The following is a 24,738-nucleotide window of genomic DNA, read 5'->3' on the forward strand; positions in this document are numbered from 1 at the left end:
TGAAAGTAGCGGCAAGCGGTGCTTTAAATGCAGCGCGCAGATTTACAACGGCCGGTCTCGCACGAATGGAGTAAAACACGGCAATGGCCAGAGTGGGAGCTCAAAAGAAGAGCGTGTAACGAAGGAAACAAAAGCCACTTCCTTCGAGCCGGAGTTGAACCAGCGACCTAAGGATTCCCCCGAGAATTAAGCCTACAGTCCTCCGCTCTACCAACTGAGCTATCGAAGGAAGACAGGAACAAAGGGCCCAGAGTGACTCAAGGAGTCAGGCAGAAGCGCCACTGGCACTAACTGCTAATTATAGGCTTGCCCGTGCCCAGCCCTTCAAAGGATTAAGCCACACACACCTATCCCTTCATCCTCAGGGCTGCCCCGGGTGGCCGCCTAGTCTACTCTCAATTCACCCAACGGGAAGCCCGCACACATATACCGCTCAAAGGCTCCCTAACAGGCATGGCACGAAGACAACGCCGCAAGGGAAGAACGGAACGCACCCAGAATAGGGACGGTGGTGCAACGGGAAACCGGTCCGACGCCAGAGCCTCCTGCCTGGCTCGAAAGGGGCCTTTGCAAACACTACATGTTCTCAGCCCATTTCCCTTCCCCTTCGTCAATAATTGACACATTCCCACTCCCACCCTTTCACACCCGACTCGGCCTCCCACGCCTACCTCAGGAAAAACAAACACAAAGAGACTCGCAAAAGAAAAGAACTCAGACACGCAGGCTTCTGAAAAAGAAGCTGCCCCTTTGGCTGCCTGAGGACAAAAGGCTTGCCCCAAAGCTAAGAGTGGACCGGAACGCTCCTTTCTGCGCAGACTTCAAGGCTGTATGTGGATGCAAGCGGGTGGGGATGAGTGGTAAAAAAAGCCAGAGAGAGAAATAGAGAGGCAGGAAAGAGCAGCAGCTTGGAGAATGCGGGTATCGATCCCGCTACCTCTCACATGCTAAGCGAGCGCTCTACCACTTGAGCTAATTCCCCCTGCAACCACAAGGTGCCCCACCCCCTCCGCCACCCACTGTCAACTCAGCGCAAACTCCATCCAGAGATCTCTTCACACCACAAAGCAAATTACCTTTACGCTTGACCAGCACCTGGGAAAGGACCTCCACTCAACAAGGACACGGGACAGAGCAAACAACGCTGCTCCCCTTTCTTGCCTTTCAACAAAATACACCTTTCCAGAGACCATCAGAGAAACTCACACACGCCCATGCCTTGCACGCCCACACGTATCTAACGCCTCCGTTCATGACAACAAGAAGAGCAAAAACAGAAAAAGAAAGGGGTCGAGTTGCCTCCTTGCCTCACGGCGCCTATTCGGTGCACAGGCCAAGGACAGCAAAGCTTCAGATTATCTACGGATAGCCCGGCAGCTCCTTGACAGAAATTCCGCGCGATCGGGTTTGTAGCCATTCTCCGCCAGAAGCCTTTTACACACTCTGTGCAATCACGGTTGCCCAAGAAGAAATCCCAGCTCTACAAATGTGATGGACAAAAGCCTAAAAAGGAAAGAAATGGAGCCGCGTCCTCACCCTACTCCATAAACTGAGCTCTATGACGCGGAGGAAAGATGGACAAAGAGAGAGCAAACCATTGAAACGCACCCGTTGCTACAACGATGAGCATAATAGCCCGCCCTCAGCAGCTCACGCAATCGGTTGAGCCTGAAGGACAAGGAACTCTCAGCGACTAAAGGGCCTTTTCTTTTCCCCTTACGTTCCCCTCCTCTCTGCCACCAGAAACTCAGTCCCCCCGGCACCTCTGCCCCATGCGAAAAACACCGAAGACAGCTTGGGGTCATAGCTACGGCCAGGCTATTTTATGACAAAGGCGCCCCGCTACCAGGGTGATGAATGGCTCTTCTGAAGCCTGACATCGATAGCTAGATGTCTACGCTGTGAGTGCGGGAGGGCGAAGAAAAAGGAACTCGGCCTATAAAGGCGTAAACTGTGGCCTAGGTCCTTGGAAGCAGGTGTGGTAGATGAAAGTAGCGGCAAGCGGTGCTTTAAATGCAGCGCGCAGATTTACAACGGCCGGTCTCGCACGAATGGAGTAAAACACGGCAATGGCCAGAGTGGGAGCTCAAAAGAAGAGCGTGTAACGAAGGAAACAAAAGCCACTTCCTTCGAGCCGGAGTTGAACCAGCGACCTAAGGATTCCCCCGAGAATTAAGCCTACAGTCCTCCGCTCTACCAACTGAGCTATCGAAGGAAGACAGGAACAAAGGGCCCAGAGTGACTCAAGGAGTCAGGCAGAAGCGCCACTGGCACTAACTGCTAATTATAGGCTTGCCCGTGCCCAGCCCTTCAAAGGATTAAGCCACACACACCTATCCCTTCATCCTCAGGGCTGCCCCGGGTGGCCGCCTAGTCTACTCTCAATTCACCCAACGGGAAGCCCGCACACATATACCGCTCAAAGGCTCCCTAACAGGCATGGCACGAAGACAACGCCGCAAGGGAAGAACGGAACGCACCCAGAATAGGGACGGTGGTGCAACGGGAAACCGGTCCGACGCCGGAGCCTCCTGCCTGGCTCGAAAGGGGCCTTTGCAAACACTACATGTTCTCAGCCCGTTTCCCTTCCCCTTCGTCAATAATTGACACATTCCCACTCCCACCCTTTCACACCCGACTCGGCCTCCCACGCCTACCTCAGGAAAAACAAACACAAAGAGACTCGCAAAAGAAAAGAACTCAGACACGCAGGCTTCTGAAAAAGAAGCTGCCCCTTTGGCTGCCTGAGGACAAAAGGCTTGCCCCAAAGCTAAGAGTGGACCGGAACGCTCCTTTCTGCGCAGACTTCAAGGCTGTATGTGGATGCAAGCGGGTGGGGATGAGTGGTAAAAAAAGCCAGAGAGAGAAATAGAGAGGCAGGAAAGAGCAGCAGCTTGGAGAATGCGGGTATCGATCCCGCTACCTCTCACATGCTAAGCGAGCGCTCTACCACTTGAGCTAATTCCCCCTGCAACCACAAGGTGCCCCACCCCCTCCGCCACCCACTGTCAACTCAGCGCAAACTCCATCCAGAGATCTCTTCACACCGCAAAGCAAATTACCTTTACGCTTGCCCAGCACCTGGGAAAGGACCTCCACTCAACAAGGACACGGGACAGAGCAAACAACGCTGCTCCCCTTTCTTGCCTTTCAACAAAATACACCTTTCCAGAGACCATCAGAGAAACTCACACACGCCCATGCCTTGCACACCCACACGTATCTAACGCCTCCGTTCATGACAACAAGAAGAGCAAAAACAGAAAAAGAAAGGGGTCGAGTTGCCTCCTTGCCTCACGGCGCCTATTCGGTGCACAGGCCAAGGACAGCAAAGCTTCAGATTATCTACGGATAGCCCGGCAGCTCCTTGACAGAAATTCCGCGCGATCGGGTTTGTAGCCATTCTCCGCCAGAAGCCTTTTACACACTCTGTGCAATCACGGTTGCCCAAGAAGAAATCCCAGCTCTACAAATGTGATGGACAAAAGCCTAAAAAGGAAAGAAATGGAGCCGCGTCCTCACCCTACTCCATAAACTGAGCTCTATGACGCGGAGGAAAGATGGACAAAGAGAGAGCAAACCATTGAAACGCACCCGTTGCTACAACGATGAGCATAATAGCCCGCCCTCAGCAGCTCACGCAATCGGTTGAGCCTGAAGGACAAGGAACTCTCAGCGACTAAAGGGCCTTTTCTTTTCCCCTTACGTTCCCCTCCTCTCTGCCACCAGAAACTCAGTCCCCCCGGCACCTCTGCCCCATGCGAAAAACACCGAAGACAGCTTGGGGTCATAGCTACGGCCAGGCTATTTTATGACAAAGGCGCCCCGCTACCAGGGTGATGAATGGCTCTTCTGAAGCCTGACATCGATAGCTAGATGTCTACGCTGTGAGTGCGGGAGGGCGAAGAAAAAGGAACTCGGCCTATAAAGGCGTAAACTGTGGCCTAGGTCCTTGGAAGCAGGTGTGGTAGATGAAAGTAGCGGCAAGCGGTGCTTTAAATGCAGCGCGCAGATTTACAACGGCCGGTCTCGCACGAATGGAGTAAAACACGGCAATGGCCAGAGTGGGAGCTCAAAAGAAGAGCGTGTAACGAAGGAAACAAAAGCCACTTCCTTCGAGCCGGAGTTGAACCAGCGACCTAAGGATTCCCCCGAGAATTAAGCCTACAGTCCTCCGCTCTACCAACTGAGCTATCGAAGGAAGACAGGAACAAAGGGCCCAGAGTGACTCAAGGAGTCAGGCAGAAGCGCCACTGGCACTAACTGCTAATTATAGGCTTGCCCGTGCCCAGCCCTTCAAAGGATTAAGCCACACACACCTATCCCTTCATCCTCAGGGCTGCCCCGGGTGGCCGCCTAGTCTACTCTCAATTCACCCAACGGGAAGCCCGCACACATATACCGCTCAAAGGCTCCCTAACAGGCATGGCACGAAGACAACGCCGCAAGGGAAGAACGGAACGCACCCAGAATAGGGACGGTGGTGCAACGGGAAACCGGTCCGACGCCGGAGCCTCCTGCCTGGCTCGAAAGGGGCCTTTGCAAACACTACATGTTCTCAGCCCGTTTCCCTTCCCCTTCGTCAATAATTGACACATTCCCACTCCCACCCTTTCACACCCGACGCGGCCTCCCACGCCTACCTCAGGAAAAACAAACACAAAGAGACTCGCAAAAGAAAAGAACTCAGACACGCAGGTTTCTGAAAAAGAAGCTGCCCCTTTGGCTGCCTGAGGACAAAAGGCTTGCCCCAAAGCTAAGAGTGGACCGGAACGCTCCTTTCTGCGCAGACTTCAAGGCTGTATGTGGATGCAAGCGGGTGGGGATGAGTGGTAAAAAAAGCCAGAGAGAGAAATAGAGAGGCAGGAAAGAGCAGCAGCTTGGAGAATGCGGGTATCGATCCCGCTACCTCTCACATGCTAAGCGAGCGCTCTACCACTTGAGCTAATTCCCTCTGCAACCACAAGGTGCCCCACCCCCTCCACCACCCACTGTCAACTCAGCGCAAACTCCATCCAGAGATCTCTTCACACCGCAAAGCAAATTACCTTTACGCTTGCCCAGCACCTGGGAAAGGACCTCCACTCAACAAGGACACGGGACAGAGCAAACAACGCTGCTCCCCTTTCTTGCCTTTCAACAAAATACACCTTTCCAGAGACCATCAGAGAAACTCACACACGCCCATGCCTTGCACACCCACACGTATCTAACGCCTCCGTTCATGACAACAAGAAGAGCAAAAACAGAAAAAGAAAGGGGTCGAGTTGCCTCCTTGCCTCACGGCGCCTATTCGGTGCACAGGCCAAGGACAGCAAAGCTTCAGATTATCTACGGATAGCCCGGCAGCTCCTTGACAGAAATTCCGCGCGATCGGGTTTGTAGCCATTCTCCGCCAGAAGCCTTTTACACACTCTGTGCAATCACGGTTGCCCAAGAAGAAATCCCAGCTCTACAAATGTGATGGACAAAAGCCTAAAAAGGAAAGAAATGGAGCCGCGTCCTCACCCTACTCCATAAACTGAGCTCTATGACGCGGAGGAAAGATGGACAAAGAGAGAGCAAACCATTGAAACGCACCCGTTGCTACAACGATGAGCATAATAGCCCGCCCTCAGCAGCTCACGCAATCGGTTGAGCCTGAAGGACAAGGAACTCTCAGCGACTAAAGGGCCTTTTCTTTTCCCCTTACGTTCCCCTCCTCTCTGCCACCAGAAACTCAGTCCCCCCGGCACCTCTGCCCCATGCGAAAAACACCGAAGACAGCTTGGGGTCATAGCTACGGCCAGGCTATTTTATGACAAAGGCGCCCCGCTACCAGGGTGATGAATGGCTCTTCTGAAGCCTGACATCGATAGCTAGATGTCTACGCTGTGAGTGCGGGAGGGCGAAGAAAAAGGAACTCGGCCTATAAAGGCGTAAACTGTGGCCTAGGTCCTTGGAAGCAGGTGTGGTAGATGAAAGTAGCGGCAAGCGGTGCTTTAAATGCAGCGCGCAGATTTACAACGGCCGGTCTCGCACGAATGGAGTAAAACACGGCAATGGCCAGAGTGGGAGCTCAAAAGAAGAGCGTGTAACGAAGGAAACAAAAGCCACTTCCTTCGAGCCGGAGTTGAACCAGCGACCTAAGGATTCCCCCGAGAATTAAGCCTACAGTCCTCCGCTCTACCAACTGAGCTATCGAAGGAAGACAGGAACAAAGGGCCCAGAGTGACTCAAGGAGTCAGGCAGAAGCGCCACTGGCACTAACTGCTAATTATAGGCTTGCCCGTGCCCAGCCCTTCAAAGGATTAAGCCACACACACCTATCCCTTCATCCTCAGGGCTGCCCCGGGTGGCCGCCTAGTCTACTCTCAATTCACCCAACGGGAAGCCCGCACACATATACCGCTCAAAGGCTCCCTAACAGGCATGGCACGAAGACAACGCCGCAAGGGAAGAACGGAACGCACCCAGAATAGGGACGGTGGTGCAACGGGAAACCGGTCCGACGCCGGAGCCTCCTGCCTGGCTCGAAAGGGGCCTTTGCAAACACTACATGTTCTCAGCCCGTTTCCCTTCCCCTTCGTCAATAATTGACACATTCCCACTCCCACCCTTTCACACCCGACGCGGCCTCCCACGCCTACCTCAGGAAAAACAAACACAAAGAGACTCGCAAAAGAAAAGAACTCAGACACGCAGGTTTCTGAAAAAGAAGCTGCCCCTTTGGCTGCCTGAGGACAAAAGGCTTGCCCCAAAGCTAAGAGTGGACCGGAACGCTCCTTTCTGCGCAGACTTCAAGGCTGTATGTGGATGCAAGCGGGTGGGGATGAGTGGTAAAAAAAGCCAGAGAGAGAAATAGAGAGGCAGGAAAGAGCAGCAGCTTGGAGAATGCGGGTATCGATCCCGCTACCTCTCACATGCTAAGCGAGCGCTCTACCACTTGAACTAATTCCCTCTGCAACCACAAGGTGCCCCACCCCCTCCACCACCCACTGTCAACTCAGCGCAAACTCCATCCAGAGATCTCTTCACACCGCAAAGCAAATTACCTTTACGCTTGCCCAGCACCTGGGAAAGGACCTCCACTCAACAAGGACACGGGACAGAGCAAACAACGCTGCTCCCCTTTCTTGCCTTTCAACAAAATACACCTTTCCAGAGACCATCAGAGAAACTCACACACGCCCATGCCTTGCACACCCACACGTATCTAACGCCTCCGTTCATGACAACAAGAAGAGCAAAAACAGAAAAAGAAAGGGGTCGAGTTGCCTCCTTGCCTCACGGCGCCTATTCGGTGCACAGGCCAAGGACAGCAAAGCTTCAGATTATCTACGGATAGCCCGGCAGCTCCTTGACAGAAATTCCGCGCGATCGGGTTTGTAGCCATTCTCCGCCAGAAGCCTTTTACACACACTGTGCAATCACGGTTGCCCAAGAAGAAATCCCAGCTCTACAAATGTGATGGACAAAAGCCTAAAAAGGAAAGAAATGGAGCCGCGTCCTCACCCTACTCCATAAACTGAGCTCTATGACGCGGAGGAAAGATGGACAAAGAGAGAGCAAACCATTGAAACGCACCCGTTGCTACAACGATGAGCATAATAGCCCGCCCTCAGCAGCTCACGCAATCGGTTGAGCCTGAAGGACAAGGAACTCTCAGCGACTAAAGGGCCTTTTCTTTTCCCCTTACGTTCCCCTCCTCTCTGCCACCAGAAACTCAGTCCCCCCGGCACCTCTGCCCCATGCGAAAAACACCGAAGACAGCTTGGGGTCATAGCTACGGCCAGGCTATTTTATGACAAAGGCGCCCCGCTACCAGGGTGATGAATGGCTCTTCTGAAGCCTGACATCGATAGCTAGATGTCTACGCTGTGAGTGCGGGAGGGCGAAGAAAAAGGAACTCGGCCTATAAAGGCGTAAACTGTGGCCTAGGTCCTTGGAAGCAGGTGTGGTAGATGAAAGTAGCGGCAAGCGGTGCTTTAAATGCAGCGCGCAGATTTACAACGGCCGGTCTCGCACGAATGGAGTAAAACACGGCAATGGCCAGAGTGGGAGCTCAAAAGAAGAGCGTGTAACGAAGGAAACAAAAGCCACTTCCTTCGAGCCGGAGTTGAACCAGCGACCTAAGGATTCCCCCGAGAATTAAGCCTACAGTCCTCCGCTCTACCAACTGAGCTATCGAAGGAAGACAGGAACAAAGGGCCCAGAGTGACTCAAGGAGTCAGGCAGAAGCGCCACTGGCACTAACTGCTAATTATAGGCTTGCCCGTGCCCAGCCCTTCAAAGGATTAAGCCACACACACCTATCCCTTCATCCTCAGGGCTGCCCCGGGTGGCCGCCTAGTCTACTCTCAATTCACCCAACGGGAAGCCCGCACACATATACCGCTCAAAGGCTCCCTAACAGGCATGGCACGAAGACAACGCCGCAAGGGAAGAACGGAACGCACCCAGAATAGGGACGGTGGTGCAACGGGAAACCGGTCCGACGCCGGAGCCTCCTGCCTGGCTCGAAAGGGGCCTTTGCAAACACTACATGTTCTCAGCCCGTTTCCCTTCCCCTTCGTCAATAATTGACACATTCCCACTCCCACCCTTTCACACCCGACTCGGCCTCCCACGCCTACCTCAGGAAAAACAAACACAAAGAGACTCGCAAAAGAAAAGAACTCAGACACGCAGGCTTCTGAAAAAGAAGCTGCCCCTTTGGCTGCCTGAGGACAAAAGGCTTGCCCCAAAGCTAAGAGTGGACCGGAACGCTCCTTTCTGCGCAGACTTCAAGGCTGTATGTGGATGCAAGCGGGTGGGGATGAGTGGTAAAAAAAGCCAGAGAGAGAAATAGAGAGGCAGGAAAGAGCAGCAGCTTGGAGAATGCGGGTATCGATCCCGCTACCTCTCACATGCTAAGCGAGCGCTCTACCACTTGAGCTAATTCCCCCTGCAACCACAAGGTGCCCCACCCCCTCCGCCACCCACTGTCAACTCAGCGCAAACTCCATCCAGAGATCTCTTCACACCGCAAAGCAAATTACCTTTACGCTTGCCCAGCACCTGGGAAAGGACCTCCACTCAACAAGGACACGGGACAGAGCAAACAACGCTGCTCCCCTTTCTTGCCTTTCAACAAAATACACCTTTCCAGAGACCATCAGAGAAACTCACACACGCCCATGCCTTGCACACCCACACGTATCTAACGCCTCCGTTCATGACAACAAGAAGAGCAAAAACAGAAAAAGAAAGGGGTCGAGTTGCCTCCTTGCCTCACGGCGCCTATTCGGTGCACAGGCCAAGGACAGCAAAGCTTCAGATTATCTACGGATAGCCCGGCAGCTCCTTGACAGAAATTCCGCGCGATCGGGTTTGTAGCCATTCTCCGCCAGAAGCCTTTTACACACTCTGTGCAATCACGGTTGCCCAAGAAGAAATCCCAGCTCTACAAATGTGATGGACAAAAGCCTAAAAAGGGAAGAAATGGAGCCGCGTCCTCACCCTACTCCATAAACTGAGCTCTATGACGCGGAGGAAAGATGGACAAAGAGAGAGCAAACCATTGAAACGCACCCGTTGCTACAACGATGAGCATAATAGCCCGCCCTCAGCAGCTCACGCAATCGGTTGAGCCTGAAGGACAAGGAACTCTCAGCGACTAAAGGGCCTTTTCTTTTCCCCTTACGTTCCCCTCCTCTCTGCCACCAGAAACTCAGTCCCCCCGGCACCTCTGCCCCATGCGAAAAACACCGAAGACAGCTTGGGGTCATAGCTACGGCCAGGCTATTTTATGACAAAGGCGCCCCGCTACCAGGGTGATGAATGGCTCTTCTGAAGCCTGACATCGATAGCTAGATGTCTACGCTGTGAGTGCGGGAGGGCGAAGAAAAAGGAACTCGGCCTATAAAGGCGTAAACTGTGGCCTAGGTCCTTGGAAGCAGGTGTGGTAGATGAAAGTAGCGGCAAGCGGTGCTTTAAATGCAGCGCGCAGATTTACAACGGCCGGTCTCGCACGAATGGAGTAAAACACGGCAATGGCCAGAGTGGGAGCTCAAAAGAAGAGCGTGTAACGAAGGAAACAAAAGCCACTTCCTTCGAGCCGGAGTTGAACCAGCGACCTAAGGATTCCCCCGAGAATTAAGCCTACAGTCCTCCGCTCTACCAACTGAGCTATCGAAGGAAGACAGGAACAAAGGGCCCAGAGTGACTCAAGGAGTCAGGCAGAAGCGCCACTGGCACTAACTGCTAATTATAGGCTTGCCCGTGCCCAGCCCTTCAAAGGATTAAGCCACACACACCTATCCCTTCATCCTCAGGGCTGCCCCGGGTGGCCGCCTAGTCTACTCTCAATTCACCCAACGGGAAGCCCGCACACATATACCGCTCAAAGGCTCCCTAACAGGCATGGCACGAAGACAACGCCGCAAGGGAAGAACGGAACGCACCCAGAATAGGGACGGTGGTGCAACGGGAAACCGGTCCGACGCCGGAGCCTCCTGCCTGGCTCGAAAGGGGCCTTTGCAAACACTACATGTTCTCAGCCCGTTTCCCTTCCCCTTCGTCAATAATTGACACATTCCCACTCCCACCCTTTCACACCCGACTCGGCCTCCCACGCCTACCTCAGGAAAAACAAACACAAAGAGACTCGCAAAAGAAAAGAACTCAGACACGCAGGCTTCTGAAAAAGAAGCTGCCCCTTTGGCTGCCTGAGGACAAAAGGCTTGCCCCAAAGCTAAGAGTGGACCGGAACGCTCCTTTCTGCGCAGACTTCAAGGCTGTATGTGGATGCAAGCGGGTGGGGATGAGTGGTAAAAAAAGCCAGAGAGAGAAATAGAGAGGCAGGAAAGAGCAGCAGCTTGGAGAATGCGGGTATCGATCCCGCTACCTCTCACATGCTAAGCGAGCGCTCTACCACTTGAGCTAATTCCCCCTGCAACCACAAGGTGCCCCACCCCCTCCGCCACCCACTGTCAACTCAGCGCAAACTCCATCCAGAGATCTCTTCACACCGCAAAGCAAATTACCTTTACGCTTGCCCAGCACCTGGGAAAGGACCTCCACTCAACAAGGACACGGGACAGAGCAAACAACGCTGCTCCCCTTTCTTGCCTTTCAACAAAATACACCTTTCCAGAGACCATCAGAGAAACTCACACACGCCCATGCCTTGCACACCCACACGTATCTAACGCCTCCGTTCATGACAACAAGAAGAGCAAAAACAGAAAAAGAAAGGGGTCGAGTTGCCTCCTTGCCTCACGGCGCCTATTCGGTGCACAGGCCAAGGACAGCAAAGCTTCAGATTATCTACGGATAGCCCGGCAGCTCCTTGACAGAAATTCCGCGCGATCGGGTTTGTAGCCATTCTCCGCCAGAAGCCTTTTACACACTCTGTGCAATCACGGTTGCCCAAGAAGAAATCCCAGCTCTACAAATGTGATGGACAAAAGCCTAAAAAGGAAAGAAATGGAGCCGCGTCCTCACCCTACTCCATAAACTGAGCTCTATGACGCGGAGGAAAGATGGACAAAGAGAGAGCAAACCATTGAAACGCACCCGTTGCTACAACGATGAGCATAATAGCCCGCCCTCAGCAGCTCACGCAATCGGTTGAGCCTGAAGGACAAGGAACTCTCAGCGACTAAAGGGCCTTTTCTTTTCCCCTTACGTTCCCCTCCTCTCTGCCACCAGAAACTCAGTCCCCCCGGCACCTCTGCCCCATGCGAAAAACACCGAAGACAGCTTGGGGTCATAGCTACGGCCAGGCTATTTTATGACAAAGGCGCCCCGCTACCAGGGTGATGAATGGCTCTTCTGAAGCCTGACATCGATAGCTAGATGTCTACGCTGTGAGTGCGGGAGGGCGAAGAAAAAGGAACTCGGCCTATAAAGGCGTAAACTGTGGCCTAGGTCCTTGGAAGCAGGTGTGGTAGATGAAAGTAGCGGCAAGCGGTGCTTTAAATGCAGCGCGCAGATTTACAACGGCCGGTCTCGCACGAATGGAGTAAAACACGGCAATGGCCAGAGTGGGAGCTCAAAAGAAGAGCGTGTAACGAAGGAAACAAAAGCCACTTCCTTCGAGCCGGAGTTGAACCAGCGACCTAAGGATTCCCCCGAGAATTAAGCCTACAGTCCTCCGCTCTACCAACTGAGCTATCGAAGGAAGACAGGAACAAAGGGCCCAGAGTGACTCAAGGAGTCAGGCAGAAGCGCCACTGGCACTAACTGCTAATTATAGGCTTGCCCGTGCCCAGCCCTTCAAAGGATTAAGCCACACACACCTATCCCTTCATCCTCAGGGCTGCCCCGGGTGGCCGCCTAGTCTACTCTCAATTCACCCAACGGGAAGCCCGCACACATATACCGCTCAAAGGCTCCCTAACAGGCATGGCACGAAGACAACGCCGCAAGGGAAGAACGGAACGCACCCAGAATAGGGACGGTGGTGCAACGGGAAACCGGTCCGACGCCGGAGCCTCCTGCCTGGCTCGAAAGGGGCCTTTGCAAACAGTACATGTTCTCAGCCCGTTTCCCTTCCCCTTCGTCAATAATTGACACATTTCCACTCCCACCCTTTCACACCCGACTCGGCCTCCCACGCCTACCTCAGGAAAAACAAACACAAAGAGACTCGCAAAAGAAAAGAACTCAGACACGCAGGCTTCTGAAAAAGAAGCTGCCCCTTTGGCTGCCTGAGGACAAAAGGCTTGCCCCAAAGCTAAGAGTGGACCGGAACGCTCCTTTCTGCGCAGACTTCAAGGCTGTATGTGGATGCAAGCGGGTGGGGATGAGTGGTAAAAAAAGCCAGAGAGAGAAATAGAGAGGCAGGAAAGAGCAGCAGCTTGGAGAATGCGGGTATCGATCCCGCTACCTCTCACATGCTAAGCGAGCGCTCTACCACTTGAGCTAATTCCCCCTGCAACCACAAGGTACCCCACCCCCTCCGCCACCCACTGTCAACTCAGCGCAAACTCCATCCAGAGATCTCTTCACACCGCAAAGCAAATTACCTTTACGCTTGCCCAGCACCTGGGAAAGGACCTCCACTCAACAAGGACACGGGACAGAGCAAACAACGCTGCTCCCCTTTCTTGCCTTTCAACAAAATACACCTTTCCAGAGACCATCAGAGAAACTCACACACGCCCATGCCTTGCACACCCACACGTATCTAACGCCTCCGTTCATGACAACAAGAAGAGCAAAAACAGAAAAAGAAAGGGGTCGAGTTGCCTCCTTGCCTCACGGCGCCTATTCGGTGCACAGGCCAAGGACAGCAAAGCTTCAGATTATCTACGGATAGCCCGGCAGCTCCTTGACAGAAATTCCGCGCGATCGGGTTTGTAGCCATTCTCCGCCAGAAGCCTTTTACACACTCTGTGCAATCACGGTTGCCCAAGAAGAAATCCCAGCTCTACAAATGTGATGGACAAAAGCCTAAAAAGGAAAGAAATGGAGCCGCGTCCTCACCCTACTCCATAAACTGAGCTCTATGACGCGGAGGAAAGATGGACAAAGAGAGAGCAAACCATTGAAACGCACCCGTTGCTACAACGATGAGCATAATAGCCCGCCCTCAGCAGCTCACGCAATCGGTTGAGCCTGAAGGACAAGGAACTCTCAGCGACTAAAGGGCCTTTTCTTTTCCCCTTACGTTCCCCTCCTCTCTGCCACCAGAAACTCAGTCCCCCCGGCACCTCTGCCCCATGCGAAAAACACCGAAGACAGCTTGGGGTCATAGCTACGGCCAGGCTATTTTATGACAAAGGCGCCCCGCTACCAGGGTGATGAATGGCTCTTCTGAAGCCTGACATCGATAGCTAGATGTCTACGCTGTGAGTGCGGGAGGGCGAAGAAAAAGGAACTCGGCCTATAAAGGCGTAAACTGTGGCCTAGGTCCTTGGAAGCAGGTGTGGTAGATGAAAGTAGCGGCAAGCGGTGCTTTAAATGCAGTGCGCAGATTTACAACGGCCGGTCTCGCACGAATGGAGTAAAACACGGCAATGGCCAGAGTGGGAGCTCAAAAGAAGAGCGTGTAACGAAGGAAACAAAAGCCACTTCCTTCGAGCCGGAGTTGAACCAGCGACCTAAGGATTCCCCCGAGAATTAAGCCTACAGTCCTCCGCTCTACCAACTGAGCTATCGAAGGAAGACAGGAACAAAGGGCCCAGAGTGACTCAAGGAGTCAGGCAGAAGCGCCACTGGCACTAACTGCTAATTATAGGCTTGCCCGTGCCCAGCCCTTCAAAGGATTAAGCCACACACACCTATCCCTTCATCCTCAGGGCTGCCCCGGGTGGCCGCCTAGTCTACTCTCAATTCACCCAACGGGAAGCCCGCACACATATACCACTCAAAGGCTCCCTAACAGGCATGGCACGAAGACAACGCCGCAAGGGAAGAACGGAACGCACCCAGAATAGGGACGGTGGTTCAACGGGAAACCGGTCCGACGCCGGAGCCTCCTGCCTGGCTCGAAAGGGGCCTTTGCAAACACTACATGTTCTCAGCCCGTTTCCCTTCCCCTTCGTCAATAATTGACACATTCCCACTCCCACCCTTTCACACCCGACGCGGCCTCCCACGCCTACCTCAGGAAAAACAAACACAAAGAGACTCGCAAAAGAAAAGAACTCAGACACGCAGGTTTCTGAAAAAGAAGCTGCCCCTTTGGCTGCCTGAGGACAAAAGGCTTGCCCCAAAGCTAAGAGTGGACCGGAACGCTCCTTTCTGCGCAGACTTCAAGGCTGTATGTGGATGCAAGCGGGTGGGGATGAGTGGTAAAAAAAGCCAGAGAGAGAAATAGAGAGGCAGGAAAGAGCAGCAGCTTGGAGAATGCGGGTATCGATCCCGCTACCTCTCACATGCTAAGCGAGCGCTCTACCACTTGAGCTAATTCCCTCTGCAACCACAAGGTGCCCCACCCCCTCCACCACCCACTGTCAACTCAGCGCAAACTCCATCCAGAGATCTCTTCACACCGCAAAGCAAATTACCTTTACGCTTGCCCAGCACCTGGGAAAGGACCTCCACTCAACAAGGACACGGGACAGAGCAAACAACGCTGCTCCCCTTTCTTGCCTTTCAACAAAATACACCTTTCCAGAGACCATCAGAGAAACTCACACACGCCCATGCCTTGCACACCCACACGTATCTAACGCCTCCGTTCATGACAACAAGAAGAGCAAAAACAGAAAAAGAAAGGGGTCGAGTTGCCTCCTTGCCTCACGGCGCCTATTCGGTGCACAGGCCAAGGACAGCAAAGCTTCAGATTATCTACGGATAGCCCGGCAGCTCCTTGACAGAAATTCCGCGCGATCGGGTTTGTAGCCATTCTCCGCCAGAAGCCTTTTACACACTCTGTGCAATCACGGTTGCCCAAGAAGAAATCCCAGCTCTACAAATGTGATGGACAAAAGCCTAAAAAGGAAAGAAATGGAGCCGCGTCCTCACCCTACTCCATAAACTGAGCTCTATGACGCGGAGGAAAGATGGACAAAGAGAGAGCAAACCATTGAAACGCACCCGTTGCTACAACGATGAGCATAATAGCCCGCCCTCAGCAGCTCACGCAATCGGTTGAGCCTGAAGGACAAGGAACTCTCAGCGACTAAAGGGCCTTTTCTTTTCCCCTTACGTTCCCCTCCTCTCTGCCACCAGAAACTCAGTCCCCCCGGCACCTCTGCCCCATGCGAAAAACACCGAAGACAGCTTGGGGTCATAGCTACGGCCAGGCTATTTTATGACAAAGGCGCCCCGCTACCAGGGTGATGAATGGCTCTTCTGAAGCCTGACATCGATAGCTAGATGTCTACGCTGTGAGTGCGGGAGGGCGAAGAAAAAGGAACTCGGCCTATAAAGGCGTAAACTGTGGCCTAGGTCCTTGGAAGCAGGTGTGGTAGATGAAAGTAGCGGCAAGCGGTGCTTTAAATGCAGCGCGCAGATTTACAACGGCCGGTCTCGCACGAATGGAGTAAAACACGGCAATGGCCAGAGTGGGAGCTCAAAAGAAGAGCGTGTAACGAAGGAAACAAAAGCCACTTCCTTCGAGCCGGAGTTGAACCAGCGACCTAAGGATTCCCCCGAGAATTAAGCCTACAGTCCTCCGCTCTACCAACTGAGCTATCGAAGGAAGACAGGAACAAAGGGCCCAGAGTGACTCAAGGAGTCAGGCAGAAGCGCCACTGGCACTAACTGCTAATTATAGGCTTGCCCGTGCCCAGCCCTTCAAAGGATTAAGCCACACACACCTATCCCTTCATCCTCAGGGCTGCCCCGGGTGGCCGCCTAGTCTACTCTCAATTCACCCAACGGGAAGCCCGCACACATATACCGCTCAAAGGCTCCCTAACAGGCATGGCACGAAGACAACGCCGCAAGGGAAGAACGGAACGCACCCAGAATAGGGACGGTGGTGCAACGGGAAACCGGTCCGACGCCGGAGCCTCCTGCCTGGCTCGAAAGGGGCCTTTGCAAACACTACATGTTCTCAGCCCGTTTCCCTTCCCCTTCGTCAATAATTGACACATTCCCACTCCCACCCTTTCACACCCGACTCGGCCTCCCACGCCTACCTCAGGAAAAACAAACACAAAGAGACTCGCAAAAGAAAAGAACTCAGACACGCAGGCTTCTGAAAAAGAAGCTGCCCCTTTGGCTGCCTGAGGACAAAAGGCTTGCCCCAAAGCTAAGAGTGGACCGGAACGCTCCTTTCTGCGCAGACTTCAAGGCTGTATGTGGATGCAAGCGGGTGGGGATGAGTGGTAAAAAAAGCCAGAGAGAGAAATAGAGAGGCAGGAAAGAGCAGCAGCTTGGAGAATGCGGGTATCAATCCCGCTACCTCTCACATGCTAAGCGAGCGCTCTACCACTTGAGCTAATTCCCCCTGCAACCACAAGGTGCCCCACCCCCTCCGCCACCCACTGTCAACTCAGCGCAAACTCCATCCAGAGATCTCTTCACACCGCAAAGCAAATTACCTTTACGCTTGACCAGCACCTGGGAAAGGACCTCCACTCAACAAGGACACGGGACAGAGCAAACAACGCTGCTCCCCTTTCTTGCCTTTCAACAAAATACACCTTTCCAGAGACCATCAGAGAAACTCACACACGCCCATGCCTTGCACACCCACACGTATCTAACGCCTCCGTTCATGACAACAAGAAGAGCAAAAACAGAAAAAGAAAGGGGTCGAGTTGCCTCCTTGCCTCACGGCGCCTATTCGGTGCACAGGCCAAGGACAGCAAAGCTTCAGATTATCTACGGATAGCCCGGCAGCTCCTTGACAGAAATTCCGCGCGATCGGGTTTGTAGCCATTCTCCGCCAGAAGCCTTTTACACACTCTGTGCAATCACGGTTGCCCAAGAAGAAATCCCAGCTCTACAAATGTGATGGACAAAAGCCTAAAAAGGGAAGAAATGGAGCCGCGTCCTCACCCTACTCCATAAACTGAGCTCTATGACGCGGAGGAAAGATGGACAAAGAGAGAGCAAACCATTGAAACGCACCCGTTGCTACAACGATGAGCATAATAGCCCGCCCTCAGCAGCTCACGCAATCGGTTGAGCCTGAAGGACAAGGAACTCTCAGCGACTAAAGGGCCTTTTCTTTTCCCCTTACGTTCCCCTCCTCTCTGCCACCAGAAACTCAGTCCCCCCGGCACCTCTGCCCCATGCGAAAAACACCGAAGACAGCTTGGGGTCATAGCTACGGCCAGGCTATTTTATGACAAAGGCGCCCCGCTACCAGGGTGATGAATGGCTCTTCTGAAGCCTGACATCGATAGCTAGATGTCTACGCTGTGAGTGCGGGAGGGCGAAGAAAAAGGAACTCGGCCTATAAAGGCGTAAACTGTGGCCTAGGTCCTTGGAAGCAGGTGTGGTAGATGAAAGTAGCGGCAAGCGGTGCTTTAAATGCAGCGCGCAGATTTACAACGGCCGGTCTCGCACGAATGGAGTAAAACACGGCAATGGCCAGAGTGGGAGCTCAAAAGAAGAGCGTGTAACGAAGGAAACAAAAGCCACTTCCTTCGAGCCGGAGTTGAACCAGCGACCTAAGGATTCCCCCGAGAATTAAGCCTACAGTCCTCCGCTCTACCAACTGAGCTATCGAAGGAAGACAGGAACAAAGGGCCCAGAGTGACTCAAGGAGTCAGGCAGAAGCGCCACTGGCACTAACTGCTAATTATAGGCTTGCCCGTGCCCAGCCCTTCAAAGGATTAAGCCACACACACCTATCCCTTCATCCTCAGGGCTGCCCCGGGTGGCTGCCTAGTCTACTCTCAATTCACCCAACGGGAAGCCCGCACACATATACCGCTCAAAGGCTCCCTAACAGGCATGGCACGAAGACAACGCCGCAAGGGAAGAACGGAACGCACCCAGAATAGGGACGGTGGTGCAACGGGAAACCGGTCCGACGCCGGAGCCTCCTGCCTGGCTCGAAAGGGGCCTTTGCAAACACTACATGTTCTCAGCCCGTTTCCCTTCCCCTTCGTCAATAATTGACACATTCCCACTCCCACCCTTTCACACCCGACGCGGCCTCCCACGCCTACCTCAGGAAAAACAAACACAAAGAGACTCGCAAAAGAAAAGAACTCAGACACGCAGGCTTCTGAAAAAGAAGCTGCCCCTTTGGCTGCCTGAGGACAAAAGGCTTGCCCCAAAGCTAAGAGTGGACCGGAACGCTCCTTTCTGCGCAGACTTCAAGGCTGTATGTGGATGCAAGCGGGTGGGGATGAGTGGTAAAAAAAGCCAGAGAGAGAAATAGAGAGGCAGGAAAGAGCAGCAGCTTGGAGAATGCGGGTATCGATCCCGCTACCTCTCACATGCTAAGCGAGCGCTCTACCACTTGAGCTAATTCCCCCTGCAACCACAAGGTGCCCCACCCCCTCCGCCACCCACTGTCAACTCAGCGCAAACTCCATCCAGAGATCTCTTCACACCGCAAAGCAAATTACCTTTACGCTTGCCCAGCACCTGGGAAAGGACCTCCACTCAACAAGGACACGGGACAGAGCAAACAACGCTGCTCCCCTTTCTTGCCTTTCAACAAAATACACCTTTCCAGAGACCATCAGAGAAACTCACACACGCCCATGCCTTGCACACCCACACGTATCTAACGCCTCCGTTCATGACAACAAGAAGAGCAAAAACAGAAAAAGAAAGGGGTCGAGTTGCCTCCTTGCCTCACGGCGCCTATTCGGTGCACAGGCCAAGGACAGCAAAGCTTCAGATTATCTACGGATAGCCCGGCAGCTCCTTGACAGAAATTCCGCGCGATCGGGTTTGTAGCCATTCTCCGCCAGAAGCCTTTTACACACTCTGTGCAATCACGGTTGCCCAAGAAGAAATCCCAGCTCTACAAATGTGATGGACAAAAGCCTAAAAAGGAAAGAAATGGAGCCGCGTCCTCACCCTACTCCATAAACTGAGCTCTATGACGCGGAGGAAAGATGGACAAAGAGAGAGCAAACCATTGAAACGCACCCGTTGCTACAACGATGAGCATAATAGCCCGCCCTCAGCAGCTCACGCAATCGGTTGAGCCTGAAGGACAAGGAACTCTCAGCGACTAAAGGGCCTTTTCTTTTCCCCTTACGTTCCCCTCCTCTCTGCCACCAGAAACTCAGTCCCCCCGGCACCTCTGCCCCATGCGAAAAACACCGAAGACAGCTTGGGGTCATAGCTACGGCCAGGCTATTTTATGACAAAGGCGCCCCGCTACCAGGGTGATGAATGGCTCTTCTGAAGCCTGACATCGATAGCTAGATGTCTACGCTGTGAGTGCGGGAGGGCGAAGAAAAAGGAACTCGGCCTATAAAGGCGTAAACTGTGGCCTAGGTCCTTGGAAGCAGGTGTGGTAGATGAAAGTAGCGGCAAGCGGTGCTTTAAATGCAGCGCGCAGATTTACAACGGCCGGTCTCGCACGAATGGAGTAAAACACGGCAATGGCCAGAGTGGGAGCTCAAAAGAAGAGCGTGTAACGAAGGAAACAAAAGCCACTTCCTTCGAGCCGGAGTTGAACCAGCGACCTAAGGATTCCCCCGAGAATTAAGCCTACAGTCCTCCGCTCTACCAACTGAGCTATCGAAGGAAGACAGGAACAAAGGGCCCAGAGTGACTCAAGGAGTCAGGCAGAAGCGCCACTGGCACTAACTGCTAATTATAGGCTTGCCCGTGCCCAGCCCTTCAAAGGATTAAGCCACACACACCTATCCCTTCATCCTCAGGGCTGCCCCGGGTGGCCGCCTAGTCTACTCTCAATTCACCCAACGGGAAGCCCGCACACATATACCGCTCAAAGGCTCCCTAACAGGCATGGCACGAAGACAACGCCGCAAGGGAAGAACGGAACGCACCCAGAATAGGGACGGTGGTGCAACGGGAAACCGGTCCGACGCCGGAGCCTCCTGCCTGGCTCGAAAGGGGCCTTTGCAAACAGTACATGTTCTCAGCCCGTTTCCCTTCCCCTTCGTCAATAATTGACACATTTCCACTCCCACCCTTTCACACCCGACTCGGCCTCCCACGCCTACCTCAGGAAAAACAAACACAAAGAGACTCGCAAAAGAAAAGAACTCAGACACGCAGGCTTCTGAAAAAGAAGCTGCCCCTTTGGCTGCCTGAGGACAAAAGGCTTGCCCCAAAGCTAAGAGTGGACCGGAACGCTCCTTTCTGCGCAGACTTCAAGGCTGTATGTGGATGCAAGCGGGTGGGGATGAGTGGTAAAAAAAGCCAGAGAGAGAAATAGAGAGGCAGGAAAGAGCAGCAGCTTGGAGAATGCGGGTATCGATCCCGCTACCTCTCACATGCTAAGCGAGCGCTCTACCACTTGAGCTAATTCCCCCTGCAACCACAAGGTGCCCCACCCCCTCCGCCACCCACTGTCAACTCAGCGCAAACTCCATCCAGAGATCTCTTCACACCGCAAAGCAAATTACCTTTACGCTTGCCCAGCACCTGGGAAAGGACCTCCACTCAACAAGGACACGGGACAGAGCAAACAACGCTGCTCCCCTTTCTTGCCTTTCAACAAAATACACCTTTCCAGAGACCATCAGAGAAACTCACACACGCCCATGCCTTGCACACCCACACGTATCTAACGCCTCCGTTCATGACAACAAGAAGAGCAAAAACAGAAAAAGAAAGGGGTCGAGTTGCCTCCTTGCCTCACGGCGCCTATTCGGTGCACAGGCCAAGGACAGCAAAGCTTCAGATTATCTACGGATAGCCCGGCAGCTCCTTGACAGAAATTCCGCGCGATCGGGTTTGTAGCCATTCTCCGCCAGAAGCCTTTTACACACTCTGTGCAATCACGGTTGCCCAAGAAGAAATCCCAGCTCTACAAATGTGATGGACAAAAGCCTAAAAAGGAAAGAAATGGAGCCGCGTCCTCACCCTACTCCATAAACTGAGCTCTATGACGCGGAGGAAAGATGGACAAAGAGAGAGCAAACCATTGAAACGCACCCGTTGCTACAACGATGAGCATAATAGCCCGCCCTCAGCAGCTCACGCAATCGGTTGAGCCTGAAGGACAAGGAACTCTCAGCGACTAAAGGGCCTTTTCTTTTCCCCTTACGTTCCCCTCCTCTCTGCCACCAGAAACTCAGTCCCCCCGGCACCTCTGCCCCATGCGAAAAACACCGAAGACAGCTTGGGGTCATAGCTACGGCCAGGCTATTTTATGACAAAGGCGCCCCGCTACCAGGGTGATGAATGGCTCTTCTGAAGCCTGACATCGATAGCTAGATGTCTACGCTGTGAGTGCGGGAGGGCGAAGAAAAAGGAACTCGGCCTATAAAGGCGTAAACTGTGGCCTAGGTCCTTGGAAGCAGGTGTGGTAGATGAAAGTAGCGGCAAGCGGTGCTTTAAATGCAGCGCGCAGATTTACAACGGCCGGTCTCGCACGAATGGAGTAAAACACGGCAATGGCCAGAGTGGGAGCTCAAAAGAAGAGCGTGTAACGAAGGAAACAAAAGCCACTTCCTTCGAGCCGGAGTTGAACCAGCGACCTAAGGATTCCCCCGAGAATTAAGCCTACAGTCCTCCGCTCTACCAACTGAGCTATCGAAGGAAGACAGGAACAAAGGGCCCAGAGTGACTCAAGGAGTCAGGCAGAAGCGCCACTGGCACTAACTGCTAATTATAGGCTTGCCCGTGCCCAGCCCTTCAAAGGATTAAGCCACACACACCTATCCCTTCATCCTCAGGGCTGCCCCGGGTGGCCGCCTAGTCTACTCTCAATTCACCCAACGGGAAGCCCGCACACATATACCGCTCAAAGGCTCCCTAACAGGCATGGCACGAAGACAACGCCGCAAGGGAAGAACGGAACGCACCCAGAATAGGGACGGTGGTGCAACGGGAAACCGGTCCGACGCCGGAGCCTCCTGCCTGGCTCGAAAGGGGCCTTTGCAAACACTACATGTTCTCAGCCCGTTTCCCTTCCCCTTCGTCAATAATTGACACATTCCCACTCCCACCCTTTCACACCCGACGCGGCCTCCCACGCCTACCTCAGGAAAAACAAACACAAAGAGACTCGCAAAAGAAAAGAACTCAGACACGCAGGTTTCTTAAAAAGAAGCTGCCCCTTTGGCTGCCTGAGGACAAAAGGCTTGCCCCAAAGCTAAGAGTGGACCGGAACGCTCCTTTCTGCGCAGACTTCAAGGCTGTATGTGGATGCAAGCGGGTGGGGATGAGTGGTAAAAAAAGCCAGAGAGAGAAATAGAGAGGCAGGAAAGAGCAGCAGCTTGGAGAATGCGGGTATCGATCCCGCTACCTCTCACATGCTAAGCGAGCACTCTACCACTTGAGCTAATTCCCCCTGCAACCACAAGGTGCCCCACCCCCTCCACCACCCACTGTCAACTCAGCGCAAACTCCATCCAGAGATCTCTTCACACCGCAAAGCAAATTACCTTTACGCTTGACCAGCACCTGGGAAAGGACCTCCACTCAACAAGGACACGGGACAGAGCAAAAAACGCTGCTCCCCTTTCTTGCCTTTCAACAAAATACACCTTTCCAGAGACCATCAGAGAAACTCACACACGCCCATGCCTTGCACACCCACACGTATCTAACGCCTCCGTTCATGACAACAAGAAGAGCAAAAACAGAAAAAGAAAGGGGTCGAGTTGCCTCCTTGCCTCACGGCGCCTATTCGGTGCACAGGCCAAGGACAGCAAAGCTTCAGATTATCTACGGATAGCCCGGCAGCTCCTTGACAGAAATTCCGCGCGATCGGGTTTGTAGCCATTCTCCGCCAGAAGCCTTTTACACACTCTGTGCAATCACGGTTGCCCAAGAAGAAATCCCAGCTCTACAAATGTGATGGACAAAAGCCTAAAAAGGAAAGAAATGGAGCCGCACCCTCACCCTACTCCATAAACTGAGCTCTATGACGCGGAGGAAAGATGGACAAAGAGAGAGCAAACCATTGAAACGCACCCGTTGCTACAACGATGAGCATAATAGCCCATAGTCAGCAGCGCACGCAGTCGGTTAAGCCCAGATCTGGTCTTCGGAGAGGGCAATCAGGGCACCCATCCAAGATGCTGTTTCCAGTGGGCAATGTCATGCAGAGGCCAGAGTCTCTGGCTTCCCCTCTCTGCCTGCAGGGTGTAACCTGTCATGGCAGGAGCATTCGCTTCTCTGCTCCTTCACAGAAGCCACCTTCTCGCCCCCTCACCTTGTGTCCCAGCCCGGCTCCAAGTCCTGCCTCTGCACTCTGTGACTGTGAGTCAGTGGGCTCTTCCTCTCCTTTTCCCCCCAGACTGGCCCAGCCCTCCCATTCCTCTTTTAATGGGTGGCTGAATGAAAGCCATTCCTCCCAATGGAAGGTGTGTGTTGTGTCTTAGACAGCCAATGGGAACTGGAAGTTGCTGGCCTCTTCCAGGTCGGAAAGGGAAAGTACTGGGAACTAAAACTGCTGGGTAGAGAGACCAATAATTGAGCAGGAGTTGTCAAACTGGGGGTTGGGACCCCTCAGGTGCTCATGAGGTTATTACAGGGGAGGTCATGAGCTGTCAGCCTCCACCCCAAACTCCGCTTTGCCTCTAACATTTATTGTGGTGACGACGCAGGAAAGGAAACAGAACGCCAGGTCTGTGGTAGCTAGAGAGCTTTACAAGCCTCTTGCAAAAAGCCTCCCAGGAAAACTTTTCCTGGGGTTTTTATTTCTCTCCTTACTTTGTTTACAACTCTTCTTAGTGGTTACATTCTTGCGCATAGAAGAGCCAGGCAGTATACATGCACATAAGATAACGAACCCATCTCTTGAGCGCGTGAACACCAGCTGCGAGGGTACAATCAAATCAGCCAAATAAGTTTCCCAAACACAAACGCTGGATTGAAGGTCACTCCTGCCTCGTAGCCATGGGAGCAGTTTGCCGCGCCTGTGGACTGGCGATTCGGGAGCTATGCATCTCTACATCTCCCCCTGTTTTATTTTATAAATGCGGTGTTTAAACAAAACACTCTCGCAGGGTAGCATACACAATGCCACTAGATTGGGTATACATTAAACAAAGCAGCAAAGTAAAACGTCAAACATCAAAACTAGGACCCCATACTATAAAAGGGTCTTCATCCACTCTAAGGGTGGCTATAACTAAATATAATCCTACCAAGAAAGAAAAACGTCTTGGCGGATGACTTAAGCATAGCATTTCAGCATATCAATTTGCTATTGCATACAAAACTATTATCAGCAAGCTTAAAACAGCACATTTC

General features: G+C 53.1%; 20 non-coding genes across 20 annotated transcripts; all 20 read right to left on the reverse strand.

The window, feature by feature from the left end:
- Positions 1 to 139: 139 nt before the first annotated feature.
- On the reverse strand, positions 140 to 229 carry TRNAY-GUA (transfer RNA tyrosine (anticodon GUA)). The gene is given in 2 exon segments: positions 140 to 175; positions 193 to 229. It is a non-coding gene; the product is annotated as a tRNA-Tyr (tRNA).
- Positions 230 to 909: 680 nt separating this feature from the next.
- TRNAA-AGC (transfer RNA alanine (anticodon AGC)) lies at positions 910 to 982 on the reverse strand. Its single transcript has one exon. It is a non-coding gene; the product is annotated as a tRNA-Ala (tRNA).
- Positions 983 to 2,125: 1,143 nt separating this feature from the next.
- TRNAY-GUA (transfer RNA tyrosine (anticodon GUA)) lies at positions 2,126 to 2,215 on the reverse strand. The gene is given in 2 exon segments: positions 2,126 to 2,161; positions 2,179 to 2,215. It is a non-coding gene; the product is annotated as a tRNA-Tyr (tRNA).
- Positions 2,216 to 2,895: 680 nt separating this feature from the next.
- TRNAA-AGC (transfer RNA alanine (anticodon AGC)) lies at positions 2,896 to 2,968 on the reverse strand. The gene has a single exon. It is a non-coding gene; the product is annotated as a tRNA-Ala (tRNA).
- Positions 2,969 to 4,111: 1,143 nt separating this feature from the next.
- On the reverse strand, positions 4,112 to 4,201 carry TRNAY-GUA (transfer RNA tyrosine (anticodon GUA)). The gene is given in 2 exon segments: positions 4,112 to 4,147; positions 4,165 to 4,201. It is a non-coding gene; the product is annotated as a tRNA-Tyr (tRNA).
- Positions 4,202 to 6,097: 1,896 nt separating this feature from the next.
- Positions 6,098 to 6,187, reverse strand: TRNAY-GUA (transfer RNA tyrosine (anticodon GUA)). The gene is given in 2 exon segments: positions 6,098 to 6,133; positions 6,151 to 6,187. It is a non-coding gene; the product is annotated as a tRNA-Tyr (tRNA).
- A 1,896-nt stretch (positions 6,188 to 8,083) lies between these two features.
- On the reverse strand, positions 8,084 to 8,173 carry TRNAY-GUA (transfer RNA tyrosine (anticodon GUA)). The gene is given in 2 exon segments: positions 8,084 to 8,119; positions 8,137 to 8,173. It is a non-coding gene; the product is annotated as a tRNA-Tyr (tRNA).
- A 680-nt stretch (positions 8,174 to 8,853) lies between these two features.
- On the reverse strand, positions 8,854 to 8,926 carry TRNAA-AGC (transfer RNA alanine (anticodon AGC)). Its single transcript has one exon. It is a non-coding gene; the product is annotated as a tRNA-Ala (tRNA).
- Positions 8,927 to 10,069: 1,143 nt separating this feature from the next.
- Positions 10,070 to 10,159, reverse strand: TRNAY-GUA (transfer RNA tyrosine (anticodon GUA)). The gene is given in 2 exon segments: positions 10,070 to 10,105; positions 10,123 to 10,159. It is a non-coding gene; the product is annotated as a tRNA-Tyr (tRNA).
- Positions 10,160 to 10,839: 680 nt separating this feature from the next.
- On the reverse strand, positions 10,840 to 10,912 carry TRNAA-AGC (transfer RNA alanine (anticodon AGC)). Its single transcript has one exon. It is a non-coding gene; the product is annotated as a tRNA-Ala (tRNA).
- A 1,143-nt stretch (positions 10,913 to 12,055) lies between these two features.
- On the reverse strand, positions 12,056 to 12,145 carry TRNAY-GUA (transfer RNA tyrosine (anticodon GUA)). Its single transcript is given in 2 exon segments — positions 12,056 to 12,091; positions 12,109 to 12,145. It is a non-coding gene; the product is annotated as a tRNA-Tyr (tRNA).
- Positions 12,146 to 12,825: 680 nt separating this feature from the next.
- TRNAA-AGC (transfer RNA alanine (anticodon AGC)) lies at positions 12,826 to 12,898 on the reverse strand. The gene has a single exon. It is a non-coding gene; the product is annotated as a tRNA-Ala (tRNA).
- Positions 12,899 to 14,041: 1,143 nt separating this feature from the next.
- Positions 14,042 to 14,131, reverse strand: TRNAY-GUA (transfer RNA tyrosine (anticodon GUA)). The gene is given in 2 exon segments: positions 14,042 to 14,077; positions 14,095 to 14,131. It is a non-coding gene; the product is annotated as a tRNA-Tyr (tRNA).
- Positions 14,132 to 16,027: 1,896 nt separating this feature from the next.
- Positions 16,028 to 16,117, reverse strand: TRNAY-GUA (transfer RNA tyrosine (anticodon GUA)). The gene is given in 2 exon segments: positions 16,028 to 16,063; positions 16,081 to 16,117. It is a non-coding gene; the product is annotated as a tRNA-Tyr (tRNA).
- Positions 16,118 to 18,013: 1,896 nt separating this feature from the next.
- Positions 18,014 to 18,103, reverse strand: TRNAY-GUA (transfer RNA tyrosine (anticodon GUA)). The gene is given in 2 exon segments: positions 18,014 to 18,049; positions 18,067 to 18,103. It is a non-coding gene; the product is annotated as a tRNA-Tyr (tRNA).
- A 680-nt stretch (positions 18,104 to 18,783) lies between these two features.
- On the reverse strand, positions 18,784 to 18,856 carry TRNAA-AGC (transfer RNA alanine (anticodon AGC)). The gene has a single exon. It is a non-coding gene; the product is annotated as a tRNA-Ala (tRNA).
- A 1,143-nt stretch (positions 18,857 to 19,999) lies between these two features.
- On the reverse strand, positions 20,000 to 20,089 carry TRNAY-GUA (transfer RNA tyrosine (anticodon GUA)). The gene is given in 2 exon segments: positions 20,000 to 20,035; positions 20,053 to 20,089. It is a non-coding gene; the product is annotated as a tRNA-Tyr (tRNA).
- Positions 20,090 to 20,769: 680 nt separating this feature from the next.
- Positions 20,770 to 20,842, reverse strand: TRNAA-AGC (transfer RNA alanine (anticodon AGC)). The gene has a single exon. It is a non-coding gene; the product is annotated as a tRNA-Ala (tRNA).
- A 1,143-nt stretch (positions 20,843 to 21,985) lies between these two features.
- Positions 21,986 to 22,075, reverse strand: TRNAY-GUA (transfer RNA tyrosine (anticodon GUA)). Its single transcript is given in 2 exon segments — positions 21,986 to 22,021; positions 22,039 to 22,075. It is a non-coding gene; the product is annotated as a tRNA-Tyr (tRNA).
- A 680-nt stretch (positions 22,076 to 22,755) lies between these two features.
- On the reverse strand, positions 22,756 to 22,828 carry TRNAA-AGC (transfer RNA alanine (anticodon AGC)). Its single transcript has one exon. It is a non-coding gene; the product is annotated as a tRNA-Ala (tRNA).
- Between the last annotated feature and the right edge of the window lie 1,910 nt (positions 22,829 to 24,738).

This window comes from Malaclemys terrapin, chromosome 2 (assembly GCF_027887155.1).
Source record: "Malaclemys terrapin pileata isolate rMalTer1 chromosome 2, rMalTer1.hap1, whole genome shotgun sequence".
NCBI classification, from domain to species: Eukaryota; Metazoa; Chordata; order Testudines; family Emydidae; genus Malaclemys; species Malaclemys terrapin.